This window comes from Salvelinus fontinalis, chromosome 1, assembly GCF_029448725.1.
Source record: "Salvelinus fontinalis isolate EN_2023a chromosome 1, ASM2944872v1, whole genome shotgun sequence".
Lineage (NCBI taxonomy): Eukaryota > Metazoa > Chordata > Actinopteri > Salmoniformes > Salmonidae > Salvelinus > Salvelinus fontinalis.
Genome location: NC_074665.1, coordinates 65,736,115 through 65,749,279, shown reverse-complemented (window position 1 = coordinate 65,749,279; position 13,165 = coordinate 65,736,115). Strand labels below are relative to the sequence as shown.

The 13,165-nt window shown below is 42.5% G+C and overlaps 1 pseudogene; it reads right to left on the bottom strand.

Annotated features, from left to right (window-relative positions):
- Nucleotides 1-2,707: 2,707 nt before the first annotated feature.
- LOC129859981 (collagen alpha-1(IX) chain-like) overlaps nucleotides 2,708-13,165 on the bottom strand; it is a 35,825-nt pseudogene continuing 25,367 nt past the window's right edge.

Genomic DNA, 13,165 nt, shown 5'->3' with positions numbered 1-13,165 from the left:
AAGGTCGTAGGTGCATTCCCAAACTTGACCAGACATGCTACATTTTTAAGACTTCACAGCTTCAAGGGCACCAATGAAACCGTTGAACTACTTTGTCTAATAAACAGGAAACTATTGAGACTAATTTCCTCCCAACACTTTGGAGAGTCAATATTGGCTTACATGTATCGGCAAGATGATGACATGTCAATTGAAATTCTCCTGACAGTAAATGTCAGGCTGAAAGGGTGCACCTCAGATTTGCAGCTGTATATCCCTCTTGGACATGCTCTGATGGAATGGAGAGACGTGTAGAACAGGATTCTGTTTCTCCACATGATATGCCTCCATCACCTCCATAGTGAAGGCATCATCACCCTCATCCTAAAGGAAACCACTGAAAACTCACGAGCACCATAAGCAAGTGTAGCAAGTACTGATGTTATACTCATCAAACACAAACCCATCATTCAATTGCCTGAAATAACATACAACCATCTTCCAGCTGCTCAGAGCACTCCAATATAGCACAGAGAGTTTCTTTGCAAAATCCATTAGACATGTTCTTGTTCTGAAGTCAAGCAGCAGAGACTTCCTGAATCAGACCTGAGATACCATGTGTCTCGGCGTACCCTTGTGGTACAGGGCCCACCTGTTGCCAGTCTTCTGGCAACTGAGTTCAACACTAGACAAATGGTTCATCTGTGGTTTACACTGCCATGATGGATGACTTTTCAACGGGAACACCTGGAAAACTAGAAAATCCCTGGTAGTCCTGTCACGCTAACTTGAAAAGTTACTCTAGTTACTCTCAGACAATCCTCTAACGTCTGACAAACACTGATCTCGTGATGCGACTGTGTACCGCATAGGGGAATGGCCGATACTGGCTCAGTGGACACACAGCCCATGCAAAAAACAGGACGTCTCTGGCATAAACGCATGGTTCTATTTAATAAAACGTGATGATGTCACTGATTTCAGCGCGGGCCAAACTGACACTCTCTCCCACTTTTCAGTTTCCGGGTCAAGGAGGGGAGGAGGACAGAGGAGTCGAGGAGAGGATAGGACTTTTGCTCAATTGAGAATCTCCCCTACTCTTCTTACATAGCCTGTAGTATACTTTGGATGGAAGGGATGGTACTCCAACTAAAGAATACCCTCTCCCTCTTGCGATGACCACTTTTCCATCTTAATATAATTAATGACATCAATAAGATAATATTATTTTCCTATTTTGCCCACATAATCCAGGCTCAGACATGTTGGAGTCATTGTACAATAACACAGGTAGATTTTGTTTTGTTGGCTTGTTAGTAATGTAAACCCATTCCGACGGTTCTTCACGGTTAACTGAAGATGAAATAAAGCATGTTCCTCTCTTTAAACCTTTATATCACTGCCCTCAATTTGAACCTCACAATAACAAACCAGCTTCTTGCTATTGGCACGGTGCATCTGTGGAGTGGGAATGGTTCATAATTCCATGCAATAAACGGCAATTAACATGATCACTTGTGCGGTTGGCCACATAGATTAGTATGATGCGTTAATAAGGCGAGTGATCAGGCTGACTGAGAAACTCCTGAGTGGAAAAATAGCAAGATTTTTCATGGAGAGAATTGGCCAGGACAGAACAGAACATCCTCTGAAATGAAGGAACCCCACAGAGCAAAGCAGAGGAGAGCTCCGCTGCTGCATCCCAGGATGCTGTCGGCCTGCAGCTACAGCTGAGGTGTCATCAAGAAGATGGGAGAAAAGGATGGCCACCTATGTGGGTCTCTCACAGGGAGAGCTAATAAACACACTGTAAAGAGGTACAGTACATGAAGACAGGAGAGACCCTCGTGTGCTTCTCCACAGGACCGGTTTCTGTCTCAACTCCAATGGGCCTGGTATGTGGAACAGGGCAACCCATGTACATTACATAGTAACCCATTTGTATGTTAGGGCTGGATTCAATCCGTTTTGCAGAAGATCCGTGTTAAAATGTAAAGGTAATGCAGCAGTTACCGAACACAGGAACGAACACAGGAACATTGCCTTTAAATTTCAATCACTACAGTATAGTGAGGATCTTCCACAATACTTCTGCAATACGGATTGAATCCAGCCCTTAACCTACACTCAGGAAAGAGATCTGAGAAGAAGAAGAAGAAGAAGAAGAAGAAGAAGAAGAAGAAGAAGAAGAAGAAGAAGAAGAAGAAGAAGAAGAAGAAGAAGAAGAAGAAGAAGAAGAAGAAGAAGAAGAAGAAGAAGAAGAGGCATGAAATTATAAATATATGTTTTGATTGTATTTTGCATGTGAGCGAAAGACAGATTTCAAAACAGAAGCACATCCAACACAGCTGTTAATTCATTCTCAAACATGAGAACAGACCTGTTGATGTTGTGGGAGTTATGATTCGTTTTCGTGTTTGTCTACAATCATAACCATATGTTTTCACTTAAAGATATGCAAGCAAACTTCTTGTGAAATGTACAGGCATTGAGACATTGTTTCATTACAGAATTATAAATAAAACACATGGGACTCATGAATTTAACAAGCCTCAATCCACCAGATATAGAATAATGCATGTCATGCGATAACTGTCTAGGCCTGAAACACAAACAAAAACAGGCACACAATGTGTACTGTTCTTTTTTTATTCACATTTATGTTCCAGATCTTTCCACTACAAGAGGTCATTTTGTTGGTTACTTCATAATGAACCAACATTATGCCTTCTGGATGACACTTAAACCTGCTAGTAACAAGGCATACAAAAACGTAATCAAATAACGCATGACTTCACAACTGACATTAGGCACAGACTGACACAAACTGTTATTTTGAAAAGACATTCGACTATAACAGTATGCTGCCATAACAGTAACCATTGGCTAACGGTAGATGCATGCCAGATGAGTAATCATTGGCTGCTAGCCATAACACAAACCGTTGGCTATCAGTAGCTGCTAGCCATAACAGTAACCATTGGCTAACATTAGCTGCTAGCCAAAAGAGCAACCAATGGCTAACAGTAACTGCTAGCCATAACAGTAACCATTGGCCAACAGTAACTGTTATTGATTTAAGTAGCTAGCATGCTTAAACAGAATTGTGATAAACACTTTGCTGAACAATTTGTGAATTACAATTAAGAATTGTACACTTGATTTTGTATTGAATTTGTATATCAATTTTATTTTATATAGCCCTTCGTACATCAGATAATATCTCGAAGTGCTGTACAGAAACCCAGCCTAAAACCCCAAACAGCTAGAATGCAGGTGTAGAAGCATATAATATTCTCAATAATATATCATAATAAAAAAGAAAACAGTGGAGGAATTGTTACAGTAAAATAAGTTAGTAGTAATTGTTTGTGCTTTTATTATAAAGATCAGTGACATTTGAAGACAACTAGGACCAGTTTAAATAAAATGTGTCAAATAAACTTTCAAATCAAAGCATTTTTACATAATATATAGATATTGGTGTATTTTTCAAATGAACAATGAGAATGGGATGTTGTTTTAAGGCCTACAGCAGATTTGTTCAAGAAAGTAAAATGGGTGAATCTCAGTCTTTCGCAGTGGAGATTGGATGCATATTTACATTGAAGCATTTTGACTTTGATTTTAATACATTTATTAACAAAAAAGCTCCTCTCTCTCCCAATCCACCCCTCCCCCACTCCTCATTTCATGATACATCCACGCAGCTTGGACAAATGTTTCCTCTATGGGTGTCTTCTCATCCTCTGGGGTGCATTCTGATGTGATCCGTTGGTTGTGTTGTTGTTTAGCAGAACGCACCCAGTGGTCTGACACACACCTGGGACTCCTCGTAGTCCTGGGTGTCCTCTTAGTCCAGGCCGGCCTACATGGCCTCTCTCGCCCTCTCGTCCTGGTGTGCCATTGAAGGCTCTGCCAGGTCTTCCACGTTGGCCTGGTGGGTAACGGAGGGGAAATGGCTGTTAGCTAATAGTGGGTAAATAATGATTGGACCTACCAACTACTACACAGCTTTGAGAGTTTGCAGTAGACTTTATGTTGACTTCCCATTTCCATTTGCATTTGAAAAAGGAAATTATTCAACATGCACCCTTCTACTTACCAAGAAACATGCATCTGTTGTTACAGTATATAATAATTACAATAGAACTGGGCCTGTCAAAGCTATTGTTGGATTTTCTTTGATAAGCTGTAAATGGTTATTCAGACGATAAAAAGGGTGCAATGTGAAATGTGACATTACCATTTGGTCCCTGGTCTCCCATATAGCCAGGTAGGCCATGGCCCTTTGGTCCCTCGTCTCCTTGGTCTCCTTGATCACCTGGAAACAAGACACAACGTTCTCAAAACACGAAGGACATCAGGAAAACCCATGAATTTACCACCCCAAAATATGCATGCCCCCGGGACTGAGCTGGTACACAGGAACCCGTTGTTCATGTTGATTAACAACCATGTGTTACTGAGATCATTGCTGGATACATTTATAAAACGCCTTGTAAATATTCTTCAATTTCATTAGCTTGGCTGGGGAAATGTACCATAAGTGTGACGTCATTGTTAGGCCCTAAAACAATACATTAGAATTCACCACAAGAACACACACAACGCCATAATTAGTTATGGCTATACATCTGCTTCATTCAACTTTTGGTTGACATGGTATTTCTTTTCATATTCGTAGGCAAAGTAAGAACCAGTTTTATTGTTTACTTTTAAACAAATACATATTGATGCACGTCATGACTGATCTAAACATACTGTCATGGGCCCGATTTCAACCCTAGTTAAGTGTGTGTAAATGGAACATCATTTTTCTTTTATGCACTTTTCTCTCTATGCCTATTCTGACCTTGAATTTAAGCATGAGAATAACGTTTTCTTCACCAGGTATTCGTTTGGGGTGGAGATTGAATAAATGAAGGCGTGGCGGAGGTGTGTCTACAGATTTGCAGTATTCTGACCTTGACTTAATTCCATAATAATTCCACCAAGAAAGCATGAATACGGTCTAGCAAACCAAATGGTTCCAAGTGGAGTAAGCATCTACTTTATATTTACACCATTCTCCATGCACTGTAATTTCCAACTTGATAAGAGCTTGGTAAATTAGTAATCATGTTAAAGATTAGCCACTATCAGTATCGACCGCCAGTAGGCCTAATAACAACACATATTCAACTGCCAAATTACTGTTAGTTCCCCCTTCAGTTGGTAAAGCTTACATTAACATTCCATTTAATTACATTGCTTAATTTACCTTCATTGTCTTCCTCTATAAATGCCATCACAGCCATGTGGTTGCTGCTGAGGATCATTAGTAACAGTTGATCATATTTAAAAAATACATGTAGGCTAATTAAATCGTTATGGAGCTGAGCGCAGACCAACCCATAACAGTTTGAACCCGACGCAGGGCACAACACTTGGCCGTGTCATCACACAGTTCCATGGCAATAGACGAGGGTATAGTTGTATGTGTTCTATTGTTGTCACGTTCTGACCTTAGTTCCTTTGTTTTGTCTTTTGTTTTAGTTGGTCAGGGCGGGAGTTGGGTGGGTAATCTATGTTTTCTATTTCTGTGTTGGTTTTCTGTGTTTGGCCTGATATGGTTCTCAATCAGAGGCAGCTGTCAATCGTTGTCCCTGATTTGGAACCATATTTAGGTAGCCTGTTTTCTGTTGGGTTTTGTGGGTGGTTGTTTTCTGTCTTTGTGTGTCTGCACCAGATAGAACTGTTTCGGTTTTCACTTTTGTTGTTTTGTATTTGAAGTGTTCTGTTTTTTGATTTATTATTAAATTAAGATGAACACTAACCACGCTGCGCTTTGGTCCTCTCCTTCCACTGACGAAAGCCGTTACAATTGTACACTGTTATCCCTATTATAATTATATGTGTACTAATCTGCCAACATTACCATGGGTTGAAGAACTGAATGTGGCAATTTTCTGAATGAATTAAAGCACTGTTTTTTTTCTTTCATGCGTAAAGGCTCTCCAAACCTGTTTTTTATGATTCATAAATACTTTCCTGAACCTAAATAATGTATAGATCAGAGTATCAATTGGTGCTGAAACAGAGACGGATATGCATATAGATGGCTTTCTTTCATTGATCCCTAATAACTGGACCTGTCCTATCAAGTCTGTGGGCTAAAATCGAACTAAAAGGTACACCGTATTTAAAGGGATGGCTTAAGATAAATGTATTGAAAAACCTATTGAATGAAAATCGTTTGGCCAGCAAGTGGGAGGGTTTTCAGTGGTTGAATTAAATGTATTCAGAGCGCACAAGGTAGCCACACATGCAGAGCGCGTTACATGACTGAATAAGGTAAGAATACCAAATACTGAAAAGTGCGTATGAAAGGTGTGTGTAGAAAAGGCATTCATTCCTAAGTCGGAATCGGACCCCATGGTGAACAGCAATGGCTAACATATAGACACATACATTTTCTGCATCTAAGATCAATCAAATCTAGAATCGGCTTTCTATTTTGCAACAAAGCCTCCTTCACGCCGCCAAACTTACCCTAGTAAAACTGAATATCCTACCGATCCTCGACTTCGGCGATGTCATCTACAAAATAGCTTCCAATACTCTACTTAGCAAATTGGATGTAGTCTATCACAGTGCCATCCGTTTTGTTACCAAAGCGCCTTATACCACCCACCACTGCAACCTGTATGCTCTAGTCGGCTGGACCTCGCTACATATTCGTCGCCAGACCCACTGGCTCCAGGTAATCTGTAAGTCTATGATAGGTAAAGCTCCGCCTTATCTCAGCTCACTGGTCACGATAACAACACCCACCCGTAGCACGCGCTCCAGCAGGTATATCTCACTGGTCATCGCCAAAGCCAACACCTACTTTGGCCGCCTTTCCTTCCAGTTCTCTGCTGCCAGTGACTGGAACGAATTGCAAAAATCGCTTAAGCTGGAGACTTACATTTCCCTCACTAACTTTAAACATCAGCTATCTGAGCAGCTTACCGATCACTGCAGCTGTACATAGTCAATCTGTAAATAGCCCACCCAATCTACCTACCTCATCCCCATATTGTTTATATTTACTTTTCTTCTCTTTTGCACACCAATATCACTACTTACACACCATCATCTGCTCATCATCATCTGCTCATCTATTACTCCAGTGTTAATCTGCTAAATTGTAATTGCTTTGCTACTATGGCCTATGTGTTGCCTTACCTCCTCATGTCATTTGCACACACTGTATATAGACTTTATTTTTTTTCTTCTATTGTGTTATTGACTGTACGGTTGTTTATTCCATGTGTAACTCTGTGTTGTTTCTGTCGCACTGCTTTGCTTTATCTTGACCAGGTCGCAGTTGTAAATCAACTAGCTTACCTGGTTAAATAAAGGTGAAATAAAAAATTAAATGCAGAGATCAATTTAGTTCTGTCAGTCATTCATTTGCACAGTATTTCTCACCTGGCTGTCCTTGTTTGCCTGTGTCTCCAGCCTCCCCATAGAATCCTGGTTGTCCAATCTCCAATCCATTCATACCGTCAATACCATTACCGCCCTAAAACCACAACAATCTATAGCCTTGAGTAAGATGCAGAGCTTTGACAGAGATATAATGTTAGACATTTACACAATACGATTTGTGGTTCCTGATCGCTGGCTGGTTATCGAAGGTCACAACAAGATGCTTGACAGAAGCATTTGTATGCATTTGTGGTTTCATGAACTTCTACTAGCGTGAGAGATTCTGTGGTTGGAGGTAGAAACTTTTTGGGTTGCATTTAGAACCCTTTCTACAGAGAGTTCTTCGTGGAAACCCAAAAAGGTTCTACCTGGAACCATAAATGGTGGTCCTATGGGGACAGCAGAAGAACACTTTTGGAACCCTTTTTTTCTAAGAGTGTAGAAAACATTAGTTTGGGGAACCTGAACAGGGTCTGTCTTATTGCGTAATACATGTGGAAAAGGCTTTCCACTCCAGGGATGCTGGTGAATCCCTCCAAGAACCGTTCAACCCAGAGCAAGTGCTTCGTCTGTGACTTCTTATTTTGTCTTCACAGGGACGTGGAAAGTCTGAATGTTTTCATTCCAATCTATACTGCCAAATAATTTAGCTTTCTTACTCCTGGCGATTGCAATATGTAAGCATTTTACTTGGCCTGGGAAACACAGAAACACAATAATGTATGGAGTGTGCACTTCAACAGTGTTCCTGAGCAAAACACCCTATATGTGTAATGAGGCTTAAAGGAATGTTCTTGGCATCCTCCAGACAGTGTCAATGTTCAGTTGTTAGAGGATTTCTAAGATAATAATAAAACACGCACGCACATGCACGCACACACACACACACACACACACACACACACACACACACACACACACACACACACACACACACACACACACACACACACACACACACACACACACACACACACACACACACACACACACACACACACACAAAGCATTGTAACTCTAACACATGACACTCACTGGAGGTCCCGGTGTTCCCTTCTGTCCTGTGGGACCGGGGGCACCCAAGGGGACGTCCCCGTAGAGTGGGCACACAGCAGCACATGTCCTCTTCACAGAGTTGGCAAAGGTGGACATCTGTTCCAGCACCACTCTCTTGCAGACCTCAATTACGTGTTGAGCGGGGAGGGTTGGGCCCTGTGGAAACAAATCATGACTGCATCCATTACTTGGAGATTACTCAACAGTGGGACAATGACATGCGATATGGAATATAACATTACAGGACAGGGCAGGCCCAACCAATGGCATGCGAGGCTCTGTGAGGAAATCGGTGAGTGTATGTAATGAATGGAGAGAAACACAAACAACTATTTTTTTGTTAGGCACATTATAGATTTACAGCCAACTGTGAGTGTGTGAGTTTTGTGAGTCACAAAAAAACAAACATTAATGAGAAACTATTTACAAGCTTTCTCGACACTGTTACCACACATGGTCTATGCCAATCGCTATAATGACTAAGTCTGTCAGAACAGCTCTGATGACGTTAGTTTAGGGTATCTGTTATATATCTTCTATCAAGGAAAACAGAAGATAGTTGGCATATTGGCACAATGCAGGTTGGAAATATGGTGGCTTGCTTTAAATGGATCAGTGGATCAGTCAGTACAAAATGATGGCAGTCAATAGTGTCACTGTTTACACAACACAATTGAAAGCAGGTTCTAGGCTCTCTTATCACTAGGTGATGTTGGTGAGTCATCCATTGCATGTGTGACTTTTGTGAGTTTTACTATGTGAGACATATACAGTATATGTAAAGGTGGTACTGGCATCGTCTTTTTTTTTTTTACCCAGACAGTCAGTAAAAAGGCCTACTTTGATATCCAACGCTTGTGGCACCTGCCCAAAACAAATTAAGTTACTTGACCTTTTCAGATCCTGCTGAACATGGCACTTTCTGTACGTACCGGTGGCCCTGGCGGACCCTGAAACCCGACTGGTCCTCCATCACCCCGGATGCCATTAGTTCCGACTGGGCCTGTGCGTCCAGGCTCGCCCCCTGGCCCACGCTTCCCCCGACCGCCGTGGGGACCCTGTGCACCGACGTCTCCAAACTAAAGCACAGACAGAACATCAACAGAAATGTTCTGTAATACACCCACAACATACTGATAGGTTGTTAAATGCCCGGGACTAAACTACAATTCCTCTAACGTGGTCCCCATTTAGTAGAGCACACAGACAAAACCCACTAGGCACAAACTGGTTGAATCAACGTTGCTTCAACAAAACTTGTCTATATATTGTGACGTGGAATCTACATTGAAAATACATTGGATTTGAAAAAGTCATCAACGTAAACGGATGTTTTACGGTTGAAATTTCACCCAGAGGATTGTCATCATGGTAACCAAAGGGGTCCCTGATGATCTTCTTGGACTTCCTGCGACACCTGGTGTTGTAGGTGTCCTGGAAGGCAGACAGTGTGCAACCAATGGTACAGTACGTTCAGCTGAGCGTACCACCCTCTGTAGCACCTTGCGGTCCGCGGCGGTGGAGTTGCCGTACCAGGCTGTGATGCAGCCCGACAGTATGCTCTTGACGGTGCTCCTGTGAGGGCCCTCAGGGACAGGCCCAATTTCTTCAGAATCCTGAGGTTGACAAGTCGCTGTCGTGCCTTCACCACGGTTTCCATGTGGGCGTGCACAGCCTAGTTCCCCCTGAAGTCCACAATCAGCTCCTTTCCTTTTCTGACTTTGAGGGAGAGGTTGTTTACCTGGCACCACACCGTCAGAGTGCCTACCTCCTCCCTGTAGGCCGTCTCATCATTGTTGGTAATCAGGCCTACTACTGTCGTGTCATCAGAAAACTTGATGACGGAGTTGGAACAGTGTGAGGCCACGAGGTCTTTGGACACTGTGCTAACAAACCCCCAAATGAGCTTCAACGCCATACAACACTCCTTCAGTGGCCTCCAACTGCTTTTAAATTCTAGTAAAACTAAGTGCCAGCTCTTCAACCGATTGCTGCCCGCACCCTCCCGCTCGACTAGCATCACTACTCTGGACGGTTCTGACTTAGAATATGTGGACAAATACAAATACCTAGGTGTCTGGTTGGACTGTAAACTCTCCTTCCAGACTCACATTAAGCATCTCCAATCCAAAATGAAATCAAGAATCGGCTTCCTATTTCGCAACAAAGCCTCCTTCACTCATGCTGCCAAACATACCCTCGTAAAACGGACTATCCTACCGATCCTTGACTTCAGCGATGTCATTTACAAAATAGCCTCCAACAGTCTACTCAGCAAATTGTACGTAGTCTATCACTGCCATCCGTTTTGTCACCAAATCCCCATATACTCCCCACCACTGCGATCTGTATGCTCTCATTGGCTGGCCCTCACTACATATTCGTCACCAAACCCACTGGCTCTTGGTCATCTGTAAGTCTTTGCTAGGTAAAGCCCCACCTTATCTCAGCTCACTGGTCACCATAGCAACACCCACCCGTAGCACGCGCTCCAGCAGGTATATTTCACTGGTCATTCCCAAAGCCAACACTTCCTTTGGACGCCTCTCCTTCCAGTTCTCTGCTGCCAATGACTGGAACGAATTGCAAAAATCACTGAAGCTGGAGTCGTATATATCCCTCTCTAACTTTAAGCATCAGCTGCCAGAGCAGCTTACCGATCACTGTACCTGTACACAGCCAATCTGTAAATAGCACACCCTAACTACCTCATCCCCATATTATTGCTTACCCTCTTGCTCTTTTGCACTGCAGTATCTCTACTTGCACATTATCATCTGCACATCTATCACTCCAGTGTTAATGCTAAATTGTAATTATGTTTGCCTCTATGGCTTATTTATTGCCTTACCTCTCTACTCTTCTAAATTTGCACACACTGTACATAGATTTTTAAATTGTTATTTTATTTTGTGTTATTGACTGTACGTTTGTTTATGTGTAACTCTGTGTTGTTGTTTTTGTCACACTGCTTTGCTTTATCTTGGCCATGTTGCAGTTGTAAGTGAGAGCTTGCTGTCAACTGGCCTACCTGGTTAAATAAAGGTGAAATAAAAAAATAAAAAAATACACAGGGTACAGGATAGGACTGAGGACGCACCTTTGTGGGACCCCCGTGTTGAGAATAAGTGTGGAGGAGGTAATATTGCCTACCTTCACCACCTGGGGGCGGCCCGTCAGGATGTCCAGAACCCAGTTGAATAGGGTGAAGTTCAATCCCAGGGCCATGAGCTTTGTGGTGAGCTTAGAGGGTACGATGGTATTGAAGGCTGAGCTGTAGTCGATGAACAGCATCCTCACATATGCATTCCTTTTGTCCAGGTGGGTGAGTGCAGTTTGCAGTGCAATGGCGATTTTGTCATCCGTGGATCTGTCAGTGTGGTAGGTGAATATGAGAGGGTCGAGTCTGTCGTGGAGGGAGGAGGTGATGTGGTCTTTGACTAGCCAATCGAAGCACTTAATGATGACGGAAGTGAGTGCTACGGGTCAGTAGTCATTCAGTTCAGTTACTTTCCCTTTCATGGGCACGGGGATGATAGCGGACATCTTGAAGCAGGTGGGGATAGTGGCCTGAGCGGCCTGAGCCTGAGAAAAAGGCACATGACAGCACTCCTGGAGTTTGCAAAAAGGCACGTGAAAGACTCTGACAGCATAAGAGTCGGACTGGGCGGCAGGTAGCCTAAGATGGGGCGGCAGGTACCCTAGTGGTTAGAGCGTTGGTCCAGTAGCCGAAAGGTTGCTAGATCAAAGTACTTTGTTTCTGGGAATTTTGAGCATGTAATCGAACCCACAAATGCTGATGCTCCAGATATTCAACTAGTCTAAAGAAGGCCAGTTTTATTGCTTCTTTCATCAGTACAACAGTTTTCAGCTGTGCTAACATAATTGCAAAAAGGGTTTTCTAATGATCAATTAGCCTTTTAAAATTATAAACTTGGATTAGCTAACACAATGTGCATTGGAACACACGAGTGATGGTTGCTGATAATAGGCCTCTGTACGCCAATGTAGATATTCCATTCATAAACTGCCATTTCCAGCTATATGACAATAGTCATTTACAACATTAACAATGTCAACACTGTATTTCTGATCAAATTGATGTTATTTTAATGGACAAAAAAATAGATTTTCTTTCAAAAACAAAGACATTTCTAAGTGACCCCGAACTTTTGAACGGTAGTATATACTTTTTTTAATCCCAGCCCCTGTCCCCGTAGGAGGCCTTTTGCCTTTTGGTTGGCCGTCATTGTAAATAAGAATTTGTTCTTAACTGGCTTGCCTAGTTAAAGAAAACTTAAATTTAAAAATATATATATATTTTATATATATCCTCTCAAGCTCTGTCAGGTTGTATCGGGAGCGTTGCTGCAGTCATTTTCAGGTCTCTCCAGAGATGTTTGATCGGGTTCAAGTCCGGGCTCTGGCTGGGACATTCAATGACATTCAAAGACTTGTCCTGAAGCCACTCCTGCATTGTCTTGGCTGTGTGATTTGGGTCGTTGTCCTGTTGGAAGGTGAACCTTTGACCCAGTCTGTGGTCCTGAGCACTCTGGAAAAGGTTTTCATCAAGGATCTCTCTGTACTTTGCTCCTTTCTTTTTACCCTCGATCCCGACTCGTCTCCCAGTCACTTCCGCTGAAAAACATCCCCACAGCATGATGCTGCCACC